We start from the raw sequence: 13,733 nt of genomic DNA on the forward strand, positions 1-13,733 counted from the left end.
CTGGGACAGAAATGAATAAGTCAATCCTTCATTTGCGGAATTTGGTGGAAACCATGAAATAGTATCTATGCACAGATACAAACTATGAAATAGTGTATACTAATCCGAATAGTTCTAGTTTAATCCTTTTCTCTTCCAAATAATTTAGGCGGAGAGAAAGTACAGATGTTGAAGACTTGTTCATAGCTCACATTGTTGGAATGGACACAATGGCTCGTGGATTCAAGAATGCTGCTAAGTTAATTGAGGTACCATTGCTTACACCTATTTATCAATATTTTTCTAATTTAGATCTAGAGACTCCATGTCAAAACTTCACTCATAAATCATACTAATTTTTTCTTTTTAATTTCCATTATATTATACTTGACCAAAGGATGATTCCCTTGCTCAGTTTGTTAAAAAGCGACCAGATTTTTGACACTAACCTAGGTGTTCAGATAGAGGTACATTTTTCTTTAAAAAAAATTCTTCCTCTCTGTTTAATGCTTTTTAATTTTGGGAGTTAATGGTTTGATTGGAGATAGTGCTGCCTTAGAATGGTAAAACTGACTTTGAATTACTTGAGAAGAAAGTCAAAGAAATAGATGAGCCTAAAGTAGCTTCAGGTAATTCACCAATTTATGCACTTTGGTAAGCTTTTCTTTTTGTTTCCTCATCAATGAACTTGGTAAGGTTTTTATGATGTAAGCTTTTTATGATGAGAAATTGTATTTGTATCATTTTCCTTTTCTTTTAACCCTAAGTGTACAAACTTCTTTGTTTTTAATATTAAAAGAGAAATATTTTACATTTTTTGTTTGTCTTCCTGTCACTTTATATACTAAAAGAGACAATATATACAAAATGTGTAAATACGAAATGGTGAATATAATCATCAAGGTTGCGAGAACCGGACTGGTTATTGAACCGGTCAAGTAACTGGTTCAATGGTTCAATGGTCCAACTGGGGTCGAACCGTGATCGAACCGGTTTAATTAAATATACAGTAAAATTATAAAAAAAATTTAATATATAATCAAAAATTGAATATAGCATTCAAAAATTAAACAGGTTTTCAACTAAATAAAGACACTACTCATTAATAATCATAATCATCATTAAGTATTCCATTGTTCCTATCATAAAGACAATCCATATTACAAAATTTGATGTAACATTCAAAAATCCAGAATTACAGAATCCATAATCCAAAATATTCTATATAGCATTCAAAGTAAAAAATAAAAACTGAAAAGCAGATTTTGAGTGGATATCAAATTGCAAAAGAACTTTTGTACTTTCTGTAACAAACAAACCACACAAGCAATTAGCATCCATTGAAAATAAAATCATTTGTTCCTAGCAAAGTTCTGTTACAGGGTTTGGACCAACAATGAGCTTGAACAATTGAACACACACTTATCTTCAATTGAAAACAAGATCATTCATTCATAACAAGATCATCCATTGAAAACTCTTCTTCCAATATCAAGTCAGAGATAAATCCTCAATTGCATATTGACACATTTATTCCCAGCAAAGTACCATCAACAACTCAGAATTAGTAAGAATTAGAAAAAATCAGGAACCAACAACTCAAAAATCAAAATTAGTATAATAAAACAAAGCTCATAAATCAGAATCAATCTAACAAGCCAAGTTTTTTTTAAGTTTAACTAATTTCACTTGGCAACAAGCCAACAACTAGTAAATTAACTTAGAATTAGAAAAAATAACACCAAAATAACTCAAAAAATTACCAATAATCAACAATAATTAACCAGAGGTCAGAACAAAACAACAACAATAATCCAGCTCTGTTAACAACAATAAACAGCGAAAAAAATTAACTCAGAAAACAACTAATTAGCCCAGAATTAACAATTACCATCAACAATCAACAAAATTATTTTAAAAAATTTAACTTAAAAAAAATTATCAAAAATCAGACAAATTAACAAGAATAATTAACTCAGAAGTATATATTAATCATAATTAATTTCAGAAAAAAAAAGGACTGAAGAAGCACCAGAGGAGTGCTCACTGGAGAAGACAAGACAGCCGAGCAACAGAGACGTCCGAGAGGAGGTGATGGCCGAGCAGTTAAACGGAGGTGACGGCGAGGAGGACAAGCGAGCAGAGACGTTCGCGTTTCGCGTGAGACAGAGTGAGATCGGAGAGGGAGAGAGAGCGAGCTTGAAGAGATAGAAGCCAAGCAGAGACGTCCGGGACGGCGACGAGAACAAGGCCAACGATGGCACCTTCTGTCGCTGCCGACGACGACGATCACAGAGGTGGGCTTCACGACGAGCACAGAGACAGTGAGGAGGAGAAGAGTAGCGGCAGTTGATGGCGCTTCACGACGAGCACAGAGAAGGGGAGGAAGAAAAGAGTGGCGGCGTCTAGGGGCTCACGGTGGCTGGTGGGGTTTCAAGACGAGCAGGCGGGATGGGGGCTGACCATGGCGACAGTGTTTGCTCTGCTAGGGTTAGGGAGTGAGGGAATTGGGACTGGGAGTGAGGGAATTGGAAAGAAGGGAATTGGGTCTGGTGGGTTACCGTGGGTGTTAGTATAGTTAGCCTTTCTTTTCTTTTTTTTTTTAATTTTATAAGAGACAAAACGACGCCATTTTGTTCTTTTATTTTTAAACCAAAAACCGTTAAAAAACCGGACGGTTCTTCCGGTTCACCGATTAACTGCCGGTTCGACCTTTTTTAACCGGTTTTTTATCAGACGGTTTCTGACCTTATCCGGACCGATTAAGTGACCGATTCCCGGTTAATCCGGTTGAACCGGCCGGTCCGGTTCGGTTTTCAAAACCATAATTCTTCTATAATCATAATTTCTCTTCTCTCACAATTACATTAATATGAGGTATCTTTTGAATTTTTGCAAGGGCAGATATCAGCCTGATCCAGTATCAGTGGTGATGGGAGGCCCAAGCACCATACTTGCCTATAGATGGAAGGTAAGAAACTTTGTTAAAATGGAATCTCCAACTTTCCTCACTTGAGTGGTTTATTCCCATATAATTTTACTCATTTCTTCGTTAAAAAGAAATTAACAACTTCGTTGTCTTCTTTCTGTAATTATTGCTGCTGCTTTTTTCTTTCCTTTTTCCTTTTTATGTTATTGTTTCGGTTGGTATATATTTTATATTTTATATTTTAAGTTTTCTTCTCCCTAACATTCTTCTTTGGATGAGAAGCATGACAAGGATTTCATAGAGTTAAGTTTACAAGACAGCGAGAAAGTGAGTATAAATGTTAGTTTTCTAGGTCAGATAGAAATTTTCAGTGTCATAACATAGTACTGAAGTAGTATATTTGGTTGTTCTTGTTGATGAACAGATAGAAGGTATTGTGCTGTGTGAAGGTGTTTAGAAGGGCCTCCAATCCTTATTGAGTTTGTGTAGCGGGTAATTGGTTTCTGTAGCACTCTTTAATATAAATTTTGGTAATAGATTTTGCCAATAAGTGAGAAAGATCCAAAATAATAAGGTTCTAGTTGGTTACTTGGTTCCAATTTTTAAAACCTGATTTCAAATACTAAATAAAACTATTCTTGGCTTTTCAATTAAAAATTTTCCCTGAACTCAATCATGTAGTAATTAACTGAGCATTTCCTTCCCTTCTTTCTAGTTTCAAGAATATAATGCTTAACTACATCAGTTTTGTTAAGGTTTTATTTTCTTCTCTTGACGTGGTTTCTTCCCAGTTTTGTGAACAGTCAGAAGAAAGATTAAAAGATCAAAGAGAGGAGGAACTAGAGCAACATCTGAAAGAAAGAGATGCAACAGGGACCTGGAAGGTACCCATCTGAAAGAGAACTAGAGCAATGCTTGAAGGTGGCTCCAAATTTCCTTTCCTTTTGAGTTTTATACATAGTGGTTCCTTCCCAATTTTGCAAACATGTTCTAATATATCTTATCAAATATTGTATCAATTTTTTACATCTTGTTTATTCTATTGACAGGATTCTTGGAGCCGTTGTTGTAATAGCTGCAAATGCTAGTGGTGCATGGACTCCTATTGGTGATGTTACCACCACTATGCTGTGGATACATGGTTAAATATCTACAGTGCAAACAATGAAGGTACCTTTAGGGTTTGTTTGTACCTTCAGCCATTTCTCTAGCTGTTCCATTGGCGCTCATGTCCCTGACTAGGTATCCTTCTATCTCTAGAAAAATCTGCCAGCAAAGCTTAATTGAATGTCGAGATTCAGCATAACATAACACATTACAGTTTAGATGATGTTGATTATTTTTATTTACAGCGAAGTGAATGGGAAGGGACAAGATTCTCCAAATGTCTTAGCTTCCGAACAGATGGCACCTCGAGGACAGCTTGTTTTCTCAGTAGGTTTAGGGGTTTTGATTTTTGTCCCCATGTTCAAGGCCCTCACAGGTTTGCCTCCGTACATGGGGATGCTACTTGGACTTGGTGTCCTTTGGATCTTCACTGATGCTATTCATTACGGTGAATTGGAAAGACAAAAGCTAAAAGTGCCGCAGGCTCTGTCAAGAATGGGAGCGGATTTGGTGTGCCGAACCGCTTTGGCACACCAGTGCACATGATGTTTATGTTTGGCTGATCGGTGCGCCATTTGAGGATGGCCGTCGGATCTCTCTATTTTTTTAATCCAATGGTAGAGATTACTCTTTCTCTTTTCTCCTATGATTGGTTAGTTGTGTAGGTGTGTCAGAGGGGTTAGTTTGCAAATTTCACTTTGTAGCTGGTTATTTTTGTTACAATAAAAAATTAGTTGGGTTTATGTAGAATTAGTTTATCATGTTTTAAGAACTAAATTAATGGCTGTTTAGTGATTCTGTTTAACGCCAAATCAGACATGATAGAGGAGGGCTGAGAGGGAAGAAAAAGCGCCGTGGACGTCGTTTGACGCATACAATATAAGCTGCGATCCGTCACTGACCCGTCAATGGAGTAACGGAGTTGCAGGAAGCTTTCTCTCGCGGAGTCACACTGGAAAGCTGCCTGCTCTCCGAAATGCGGCCTCTGTCGTGACTCGTTGGTTCGGAGGATGAAGATCTGCATAGCGTCCTCGCCGGAGCTGGAAACGGTCACCGTCGGATAACAATGAGTGATGTTTCGGCTAAATGCCTGGCTTTGCCGGAGACGCCCAACAAGGAAGGATCGAAGCGGCGCGGGGATGGTGGGCGACAGGATGACGAAGGAGAAGCCCATGGTGTTACGGGTCGGGCGGGTTAGGTTAGAACACAGTTGGTTGAACTTGGGTCAATCGTGATGGGCCTCTGGAGTTTTTTTCCCTGAGATGCACATTTTTTCTAAAACCAATGCTGGGCTCAAGTGTTGGGCTATTAAAAGTGTTGTTAAAACTAGATAAATGGTCTAGTATGGTGGTCCTTTTCACCGCACGAGCTGGTCCGGTGTCGAAAGAGGCAAAGAAAGGAAACGATGAAAGGGGGTGCAGAGGTGCGGTGTTTGTCGCCAGCATAATGAACACAGAAGAGGGTGCAGCATACTTTATTGGTGAGGGCGAAGGTGAAACTGGCAGAAGGGAGGACTCGTCTGCGGAGGATGAGGTAAGACTTTGCCAACAAATTTGTTTAGTCGTCTTTTTCAATTAATGTATTGCTGTTCATCGATTCCTAGTTCATGGCTAACTGAAAGTATCATTGTAGCTGGCATGGGACGATGCATCGGATGTTGCCTTGGACAAGGATTATGATTCACAGGGCACAATTTGGTAACCAGTCATTATTTTTAGTGCGCTCACAGCTAAATCCAGTGGGAACGTGGGTCTTCAAATTAGGCAAAGGTTTGGTGATGCAGCAGGTGTTTTAGCTTCTTAGAAGATCATGCGTGATGTTCTATATTTGGACAAACAATAGGTAGCTATAGAAAACTGTTTTGGACTGTTATACTTCCAATTTGACCATATCCAGGCCGCTATATGACTTTATTTTGTAACGCGCTATATTTAAACTGGAAATTATTGTAGAGCATCCATGGTGCTGTATGAATTGAAATTGCAAATTAGTGTAGAGAGCATCCATGCTGCTGTGTGAATTGGAATTGTAAAGTAATCTATGGAACACTGATATTTTGAAAAGTTCTTAGTTACACCGGTCATAAGATTGTACCATGTACAAAAAGAGTTAAGTCTAGCAGTTGCAACACATCAACAATCAGAACAGAAAAAGTTGTTTCCAAATCAGAAAAGGCAATCCAAAATAACATGCTCAGCTAGTTCATCAACCCAGTTGGATTCATTCAAAATCAAGAAATTGGACCAACAGCTCCACTTCTGGGTGGGTACTGGAGATCTCAAAGACGGCCAGCTTGGGCACACCTATGTTACACTTGCGCAAGAAACCCACACAGCCTTGGCTAATGGTGCCACAATTGCTCCTTCTCTTGCCCCCGTATTTGCTGTAGACGGCCGGGACGGAAATCTCCCCCGATCTGAGAGTGACCATGACACCATCGTTGATGTCGTCTCCAAAGTGAGGCGCATTTGGCTGGGCAAACCAAAATGGAGAAGGAGATGAAGTTAAGGACATGTGTAACATGAATGCAATGTGCATGCAGTCAAACAGAATGAAACGACAACTACTGACGATGGCATTATGAACAATTAGCATGCAATTGGGTGCTTATTTCCCTAAACAATGGAATTTAAGTATTTAACAACAACATGCATTACGAACAAATTTCTGTAATGAATCTGAAGTCAACAACCGATCCACCAGATAGCCAACCATTAACAATTATGCAACAGCAGAGGACAGAAGATGTGGAAAACGTAGAAGGGCACACATGCCAACAAAGTAAGGACCAGCGAAAGAACAACACTTTATGTAGACCAGGTAGGCCGCCACATTACTTTTAATAGAGGGCACAGCAGGGGAACAAAACAGATAATGCAGTCCCCAAAGTTGAAGAACGTAACACGTGTATATATAGTGGAGAGGGAAAGCCATTACCAGGAAGTGGGTGCCCAAGAGCCTTTTTGTGATGTGCATGATGAAGAAGGGGTGCTCGGACCAAAACGTCTGCTCCACCTCAGCTGCAGCTGCGCTCCTGGGGACATTGATGCACCCCGTTCGACGCCGGGGCGCTTCAGGAGCGCGTGTACGGTTCCGTCGAACCTTCGGGGGTGTGACGTCGACGGCTTCATCACCGGACGTAGCATACGTCCTCTCGACACCTGGTGACTGAAAGATGCGAACGCTGAAGTCGTCTCTGCCCTTGTGCTTGAACAGCAGAATGTTAGATGGTTGTAGCTTGTATTCACGATAGAACCTTTGCCATCCCTTGCCGAGAGTGATCGCTTTCCACCCCTTGGGTCTGAATGCAATCTTGTAGGTATGGTTTGACCCATCGGCGACCGTGACGTAGAGATGGTTGCTATCTTTGGGCAGGAGCCCATTCGGTAACGGTAGACACTGCATATAAGGGCACATGAGGAGTCGGCGTAAGAGATAGAACAAAATGCGGAGAGGAGAGTCAGAAATAATGGAAAGAACAGAAGAGCAAGCTTTAACCTACCATCGGTCGCGACGGATCTCCTGCCGCTTTGATAACCCTAACGACGTCACCTTTCGCGTGTTCTCGTACCATTTTCTCGTCCAGGCACCAACAGAGAAGAAGGGGATATTCCTAGTTAGGAGAACACCAAGAGAGTGGACAGCGTGTGAATCGAGTGGATATGAAGGGTGAATCCTATCTAATTAATTAATTTAGTCAGAGTTCCACCCCTTAGCACTGTGCGCCATCACCCTTCCATGAAGTCTTCCTGGAGAAGCCAAAAAGTTTCGTCCCTGAAGAGGAGAGGAGCTTCGAGTGGGGTCGGGTATTAGGGGTTGGGTTTCTGGCAAGTTCGGGTTTTCGTATTTGGTCGAGTCAGTTTCTCTGGCCCAATACCAGATTAAGAAAAAATGTTATTTTCCAAGATGACCAAACCAAAAAAAAATTTAAAAACCGTAAATATACAAAATAATAAGTGTAATTATGAACAACTTACCTGCTTCGATCGACTACATCAATTCGTGCACCCATCAACGGGCCAAGGCTGACAACACGAAGGGATTTTTCACTGACCCACTCAAATGGAACGATTGATAAGATTAGGTTAAGGCTATAATTTAAATTTTGAATTCATTCGGTGGTCATAGCTTTTTTTAGAAATCCGATTATTGCCCTTGGTAATTGCACCCACATTAATTCCCAATTAATGTCCAGTCTAATCAGGTTTAAGGGTTATTTATTAAAAAGATAAAAATATTTTAAAAGGCGGGAGGTGTTTCGCCAGATTAACGCACGTACGTTTACGTTTTTCACTACCCCCCAAACAAAAAAGCGCGTACTTTTCAAATAAGGGAATCACACTGAGGTACGTACTTGTTTAAACCAGTCCCGTCGTATTTTTTGTTGATCCAAGCATCTTAGTTGGAATCATGAGTTGTAAATAGTTGCCGAAATGTTCTGGAATCATGAGTTGTAAACGTTAAATGATAACGGCTCGAGACAATTCCGTAATTTTGTCTAAACCGCTCAAACGACTTGTTTTACTTGGGTGAATTACAGGCATAGGGGCTGAGTTATGGGTAACAACAAACAATTCACGATAAGCAGAGAACGAACCGATGAAAGTTGATATAATAATCGCTACAGAGTTTTAATTAGCTTTTCATAAGATCAAAAGGACGACGAAACAAACAAACCAGATAGATCATTCAAGGCTTTGGTCATCGAACGCCTGCCTGGCGGGACAAAGATTTCTCCTTGGCTTTCAAAACATCCACGACACTGTTTGCCAGGAGTCGCCAATTTGAGCTTTCCGCCTTCATTTCGGTTGCTTTGTCATACAGTCGTCGACCATTAACTTCAAGTTCTCGGACCTGACACTGAAGAGTTGCTGTGATATTGTTTCAACGCTAGCCTCCCAAATTTCCTCCCTCCTAACAAGTTCGGCTTGAACGAAGTCACATACCAGGGACGTTTCATCTGTACGGATGATGTCGATCAGTTTGGACATGGGCTGTTGCTTGAGGTAGACGGGACTGGCGCCGTTGTCGTCGACGGTCTCCTTCGACATTTTCTCGGTAGTGCACAACGGAGAGAGCAGTGGAGGGTGGCAGAAATAAGGAGGTGGGTAAGGATAGACGGAGAGGTGACAGAAGGAGATACGACAGAGAAGACCTGGTAAAGAAGCACTGAGAGGGATAGGGTTTGTCATTAACGTGCACGTATACCTCTATAGTGTAGGCCCTATACTGTAAAGTGAGAAGGTGCTTCGAATACTTTTTTTTCCATAGAAAATGTGTAATTAATGTACGTCGTTTTTTTTTGAAAAAATAAAATATTTATATTTAACGAAAAAGAAAGAATAACAAATTTAATGTAGTTTTAAATTTAAATTTAAAGTTATTTTTCAGCGTTCAGGTTTTAAACCTACGTTTAAGATGTCTTCGATTCCTGTGCCAAACCCAAAAACGAAGCATCGGTTACAGCGGGCGTAAATGAAGGCGTGCGTGGCACGGTTCCTGACTTATCTGGTGAGCCGTTTTGCAGTTTATAAGTTCACTACCCAGTTTTCCTTCATCGCATCTGGTGATCCATAGTAACGACGGTCCTCCTGTGAACTTCCCCTTCTACAACCTATTCAATAAATTTAGATCAAATAGGATGAGATCTAGTGCAACCACCGAGAAAGGCAGAATAGGAGAGAAGGCCGGATACGGGACAAGGAAAGGGAAAGGGAAAGGGAAAAGGGTCCTACCACGCGTCTGTCCGCTGACTCTTCTGCCTCGCGAAACATGGGAGAGAGTTGCCTCAAGGGTTGCGTCGTCCTCGATCCAGGATCTGTTTAACACGCAGGCGACCTGCAAGGTATTTTTGGACACAGGCCGCTCGTCTGCGGTGTACAAGGTGGCCTCCATGGCGAAGATACCCGTCGTGTTCGGTTATGACTTGGAGGACCGTCCTGAGGATGGGTTCCTTTATGTAAGCGCGCGCGCAGGAAATCCGGGCGCTGTATTCCGTATAGGGATGAGAGAATTCTGCTGGATGGGCCGACACGTCGCCGGGGTCGACACCCTGCTTGAGGCCGCCGATGCGGGTGATGTCCAAGCCCGCTACATGTGTGCGATGCTGCTGCTGACGCCAGGTGTTGGGGACGGGGCAGACGCTGGAAGGGGGGTTGAAATGTTTGAGAACGTGCTGGCTGCTGGAAAAATCGAAATGTGCAGAGAATTCTACGGGCAGTTGTTCGCAAATCCGCTGATTGGGGTGCACCCGTCGGTTCCAGGGAAGCCCGTCGTCTGCCGGTCAAGCGTCTGCCCGACTCGCGGGACCATGGTTGCCACCAACGATTCCTCGACTGTGTCCTGCGTCCACTGCCTTGCCGAGTTTGAGGTGTTGCATTTCTTTAGTCTATTTACCTTCAGATGAAGCTTCGCTGTAACCAAAGATGAATGCATTTCATTGTTAATGAGTCGGGTGTTTGGGTTGGGTGGCCTTGTAAATCCCCGCTTTCGTGGACCAGATGAATGACATATTCGAACCGATGCATATCACCGTATTCAAACATTTAAACGGTCACACGCATAACCTTCGATAGAAGCACTATTTCATAACTTCATTAGCTAATAGGCCAAGCCGAATAAATTAAAAAAAATAAAAAAACGGGCCATAAAAGTTCAATATTAACATTGGGACTAAACAGTACAATAGTAAACCTAAACATACATTGCCGGGGAGGGGAGGCGTCGGTTTATGGTGTCTCCATCCCGTTGTTGCACTGACCCGTAAGACCTGGGACTTTACCTGTCCAGCAAAACGTCCGCCATCTGCCGTATGATTTAATTACGATAAATGCTTCTTTAATCAATATAATTATTATAATATATGAATGCATCGGTAAACGAAAACATCTAGGAAAACGTATGCGGTACTGAACCACGGGCAACCCCCCTCCCCCTAACCCCCGAACGGCAATATATTATATTAAAAGCAAAATGCCACAAGGGCATCTACAAATTCGTCCACCCCCCTTTTGTAATCTCCAATAATCCGTCCTCGAAGTCCCTCCAAATGGCCGGAAGTTCCCAAGAGGACAAAACGAAACTGGAGGTATCCATTCAGCACGAGTGTCTGCCGAATATTTTTCCTCTCGAATTATGGTCGAGTATTGCGACGATGGTTGCATCGAATTCGATTGAGGATCTGTTCAACATGCAGGCGAGTTGCAGGTTATTTGCATCTGCATGCAATTCCGACGCCGTGTACAGGCACACGTTAGTGTCGGTGTTGCCGATCGCCTGCTTCCTCGACTACTCCGGTACGCCTGCAATGACATTTCTGCATCGATGCGCCAGAGCGCGGAATCCGGCCGCTATGCTCCGCGTTGGGTTGTCTCATTTATTCTGGTGTGGCCACCGCAGAGGTGGTATGCGGACCCTGGCCGAGGCAGCAGAGTTGGGCGATCTGGAGGCCTGCTACATCGCGCGATGCTGCTTCTGTCGCTTGGTGACAAAACAGATGGTGAGGTCCGCCGTGGATTCAAATTTTTTTGCGTCGTTCGTGACTCCGGCACAGTCAAAAGGTGCAGGGAGGTCTTCACGCAGGTGTTCGCCGGCCCGTGGTCTGATAAACCCCCGGCGAACCCAGAAGAGTCCGTGTCATGCCGTTCCGGTAGTTGCCGTACCCGTGGGACCATTGGTGATGACAGCGATCTGTCCAGTGTGGCGTGTGTGCAATGCCTGGCCGAATACGAGGTGCGGAAGTTCTTGGGGACTTATTGCGTTTAAGTAGTTTTATAAACCCCGACGATGGAGATGCCGATCATGCTAATTGCTATGCGTACTGATGGTGTATTTTACGTTATTTTTGCAAACTCTTTTTTTTTTGTTAAAGAACAGTCTTTTCGATCAATTATCATGTGGAGTACACAGACGACGTAATTAAGTCGTATCTTGGCCATAACTTAGTCTGAATAATTCTTTCTTCTTGACCGGGGTATGATTTGGACTTTGCACTATTGAAGTGACGTTTGAATGGACATAAGACTGTATAGTTGATCAACCTTTTCCACCGTCGGAAGGATTTTTTCTAGGGCTGCGTATTGAGACCTCGACAGGGAATTTATGCAAAATTGGTAACTTGTATAGGCAATAGGGATTGACCGAAAGGGGTCATGTAAAAAAAGGGCACGGGATAAATTTTTTATGAGCAATGATGATATTTGACGATGGTGTATAAAATCTGTACAGAGGTTGAACAACGATCATGTGGGTATGCTCAACTCAAACCACGGGATTGTATTCGAATAATATAACAGGGCCAGAGATTCAACAACTGTCCTTTAATGAACAAAATTTGCTTCAACATTTTAAGGAGTTTTTTATTATGTAAATACACTGAATGTATGTTTAGGGTTTTTAAAAGACGTATTTCGTATGATATAAAAAAAAGGACACCATGTCTGTATTAATTTGTTTTTATTAGGTATTAGCGTTTGGCTTCGTCGTAACGTAAATCCCTAATTGTGTTTCAACAAGCTAAGAACACAGAGAAAAGTATGCATAATTATGTTATCCGGGCTTAAGTTCCAATGCAGAAGATAAAAAGGGCGACAGAACAAACATAGGAAATAAAAAGATCATAAAGGCCTTGGCGGAAAACATGACATTCAGATATCTTGCATGTGCAGCCCATCAACTACCTCCGGCCCCGTCTTCATTCTGCCCGGCCGGATGACGACGACGACGACGACGGAGCAAGAACTTTTGCCTTTCCTCCACAACGTCCAGCCGGCGTTCCAGGTCAGACCACGGAAGAGACTCAACCTCTTCTCGTTCATGGCGCTTGGCACTTTCAGCCTGTAATTCCTTCTCAGTGAGAACCAACTGTTGAAGGAGTGCGTCATTTTTTCGCTTCTCTATTTTCAATTCTTTTTCAAGCCGTCGCTTTTCCTGCACCTCTTTCTCCAGTTCATCCTTCCTTGCCTCGAAGACGAACTTGGAGGCCATCAGCTCCACCTTTGCCTGCCTCAGTTTTGCATTGGTGGTTACAAGTGTAGCCTTTAAGATCTCCTCCCTCTTAACTAGTGCCGCCGCAACGAGATCACAATCTGCGGACTTTTCATCTACGCGGATGATGTCGATAAGTGCGTCGATGGAGAGTTCCACGAGGTCCTCGGGACTAATGGCGTGATCTGTGATTGATTGCTCCGACATTTTCTCGGGATAAGAGGACGAGGACATAGTGGCAGTTATGGAGAAGGGTGGACTGAGAGTTGAGAGAAGGAGTTACGGCAAAGAAGAAGTGAGGAAGGGTTAGTAGTTAGTAGGGTTTGGGGTTTTGAATAACGGGCACGTATACATATATATAGTATAAAGTTGCTTGGATGGGTTTTTTACGCAAATAACGTGTCAATGATGGGGTTTATTCACGAAAATAAGACATTAATTTAAGCTATTTCGCTTGAAAAAAAAGTAAACGATAACAGTTAACATTTCTTCAATTAGCAATTAAGGAACGCAATTAAGCTTGTCATGAAAATAACACAAGAATCGAAAAGTCAACATTAAATTTGTGCGTCGTAAAACCAAATCAGTTGAATTGGAAAGCACATTAGTATTTCGTTCGTCCCTTATTAATTAATTATCTTATCTTTTCCAGAACCATCGGTTGAGAAACGAACGAGGCACTGAACCAATTAAAAAAAATATATTTCCTAACAGCACAGAACGTATCGTTAGT

Source organism: Arachis hypogaea, chromosome 1 (assembly GCF_003086295.3).
Source record: "Arachis hypogaea cultivar Tifrunner chromosome 1, arahy.Tifrunner.gnm2.J5K5, whole genome shotgun sequence".
In the NCBI taxonomy this organism is placed as follows: domain Eukaryota; kingdom Viridiplantae; phylum Streptophyta; class Magnoliopsida; order Fabales; family Fabaceae; genus Arachis; species Arachis hypogaea.